Here is a 3285-nt window from a genome sequence, read left to right as displayed (position 1 = left end):
GGAGTCTCACGGTTTCTCCTGCCCGGGCTGGCTTTGAACCGCGATCCTCAGATCTCAGCCTCCTGAGTAGCTAGGATTACAGGCGTGAGCCACCAGCGCCCGGCATATCTTCCTTTTCTTGAAACAAACAATCCACCATTTGGAAACAAGGCAAGAGGTAGCTGGGTACCTTTCTGATGTCAGTTAGAAGCCATGGTCATGGGCTAGCAGCGTCATCCCCAGAGAACTTGCTAGAAACAGATTCTCAGGTGAAGATATGATGAAACACTGGGGTAGGACTTTGAAGTCTTCCAGGAGATTGAGGCTTCTGGGTGATTCTGCTGATCACTTAAGTTTGCGAACTACTAAACCAGATCGGTGGCCAGCAAACTATGGTTTGTGGGCCAATCTGTAATGGGCTTAGAGATTACTTTGGCTAAAAGCTCTGAGTCTTCACTTGGGTCAGCAGAGGTCTAATGAGTAACTAAAAACGTAAAAGCTTAGCATTTTTGCCTCCATTCTGTGTCTCCTTTATTACCTTTAACTCTGGGTCAGATTCCTGCACAGCTCTGCACATAGACATGTTAGTCACTTAAAGAATGTCTGTATAAAAACCAGGAGTATTGCCAAGTGCTGGTGGTTCACACCTGTAATCCTAGCTATTCAGGAGGCTGAGATCTGAGGATCACCATTCAAAGCTAGCCTGAGCAGGAAAATCTGTGAGACTCTTATCTCCAATAAATGACCAGAAAACCAGAAGTTGTGCTGTGGCTCAAGTGGTAGAGCGCTAGCCTTGAGCTGAAGAGCTGAAGGACAGCACCCAGGCCCAGAGTTCAAGCCCCACAACTGACAAAACAAAACAAAACAAAAAACTAGGAATAGAAAGTAGCCAGGTGTCGATGGCTTACACCTGTAATCCTAGCTACTCAGAAAGCTGAGCTTGGAAGATTGAAGTTCAAAGCCAACTTGGGCAAGAAAGTCCATAAGACTTATCTCCAAGTAACCACCAAAAAGCCAAAAGTGAAGCTGTGACTTAAATGGTAGAGTGCTGGCTTTGAGTAGAAAAAGCTGAGAGACAATGCCCAAGCCCTAGTTCAAGATTTAATACTGGTACACACACAAAACCCACTATTAACACAAAGCGATTAGCCCTAAACTTGCTCTTGTTCCCCATGAGATTAAAAACACCTGTGTAAAAGTAACACCTTTTCAGGATTCTAGTAACAGTGAGTCTTACAGACCACCACCACAAGATCGGATGGCTCCCTAGGTGGGAGCAATCATTTCCTAATGAGAACTGGATTGCCAGCCCCCAGAAAAGATAATGACTTTTCCCCACCTTCTTCCAGCCACCAGGGGTTTCCAGAACCAGATATGAATAATGATCAGCCAGACCACAATTCGACCAAGATGGCTCAACATGCGCTTTTTGCTCCAATTGTTCCCTTATATAATCTTGGGGTCCCAAGGCCCTTCCCGTGTAGCTGTACTGAATACATCCTTTTCCTGTCTAGTCTGTAAGCAATTTAGGAGGCTGAATTCTGAGAATTGAAGGTTAAGCTAGCTTGAGCATACAAATCTAAGAGACTCTTATCTCCAATTAACCAGCAAAAAGCCAGAAATCAAAGTGTGGAGCAAGTGGTGGTGCACCAGCTTTGAGCAATAAAGCTAAGGGCGAGCTCAAGACCCTGAGTTCAAGCCTCAGTATCAACACACACACACACACACACACACACACACACTTTCATATTTTTCACCAATCCCTTTGGGATTCCTCAGGCCTAGGACTAATCACAAATCCAGCCCTCTGCGTTTTTGTTGGAACACAGCTATCCCCCATATATCATCTATAGCTACTGTCCTTTAACAACACAACCTAGATAAGGAATTGCAACAGACCCCATGTGTCCTCAAAGAAATCTTTACCCTGATCTAGAGCAGGGGGTGAGGGGATGGAGGGTGTTAGGAAAGATCAAGCAGATGACAGCAAAGAAGTAGACAGCTCAACAGATCATATCAGGATTTAATCATTACTGAAGAAGAATGCCAAGGAGAACCAAACAGAATGGGAGATACAAGGGGTAAGGGGCATGGGGGTTTTAGGGTTTAAATACGGTTCAGTATGAGAGTTTTGGATTTGTAATGTAGCTGTAGCAGAAGGTCCTGTTTTGGATTTTTGATGTCTTTACAGTTCTGGCCAAAGGCCCTGTGCCTTCAGATAAGGCCTGAGTGACATCTTGCTTAGAATATGAGGGAAATTCTGATAAGATTCCTGGGAGAAGATTTCAGGGAAGGGTGGTGAGTGGACCATACAAGAATCATGGAGAGATGGGGCTGGGAAGGTGGCTCAGTGGTAGAGTGCTTGCCTTGCATGCATGTAGTCCCTGGGTTCGATTCCTCAGCACCACAAAAGCAGAAAAAGCTGGAAGGGGCGCTGTGGCTCAAGCACTAGCCCTTGAGCTGAAGAGCTGAGGGACAGCGCCTAAGCCCAGAGTTCAGGCCCCACGACCGACCCCTTCTCCCCCCCAAAAAAAGAACCATGGAGTTATAAGAGCAAAACAGTTTCCCATCAGAGGATAGGAGGTGAGAGGGGAGAACCACACCTTTCTAAAGGCACACCTTTCTGAGGTCTCATGGTACAAGGGATAGGAGTTTTAGGTGAGTTATTGCTTACTATCAGGTTGGACTCAGGCTCAATAAGGATATTAATTACAGGAGACTGATAACTTGCAAATGATTTTGACTAATAGAGATAAAAATGATTGTTTTTTGGAAGACTTAATTTCAAGGCTACCAATCTTGTTGTCCTGTTTCCATTTTCTTTTCTAATTTTCATTTTGGTACCATAGCTTGAATTCAGGGCACCAAATTTGCTCAACTTGCTTGCTCAGGGCTGGCGGTCTGCCACTTGAGCCACACCTGCAGTCTGGCATTTTGTCAGTTAATTGGAATTTTCTGCTTAGGCTGGCTTTGAACTTTGATTTTCCACGTCTCAGCCTCCTAAGTAGATAGGAGTACAGATGTGAGCATCCAGCACCCAGCCACAACAGTATTATAGCCCAACCTCAGTCTTACTTCAGTATTATTCTTTTTCTTTCAAAATGCACACACACACACACACACACACACACACAGTTTTACATTGTTCTGACTACTCATAAGTTAGATAAAACACCCATACATGGTCACTATGTACTTGTATGAATCTTTGGAGCATCAGCTCCAAACTGGTAACAATCAATTCAATCTGCTCAGGGCTATTTAGAAAATATCCCTTGGGGCTGGGAAGGTGGCTCAGTGGTAGAG

The sequence above is a fragment of the Dipodomys ordii genome, unplaced genomic scaffold (genome assembly GCF_000151885.1).
Source record: "Dipodomys ordii isolate 6190 unplaced genomic scaffold, Dord_2.0 Scaffold110, whole genome shotgun sequence".
Taxonomy (NCBI): domain Eukaryota; kingdom Metazoa; phylum Chordata; class Mammalia; order Rodentia; family Heteromyidae; genus Dipodomys; species Dipodomys ordii.
Note: the sequence above shows the minus strand (reverse complement) of the source record.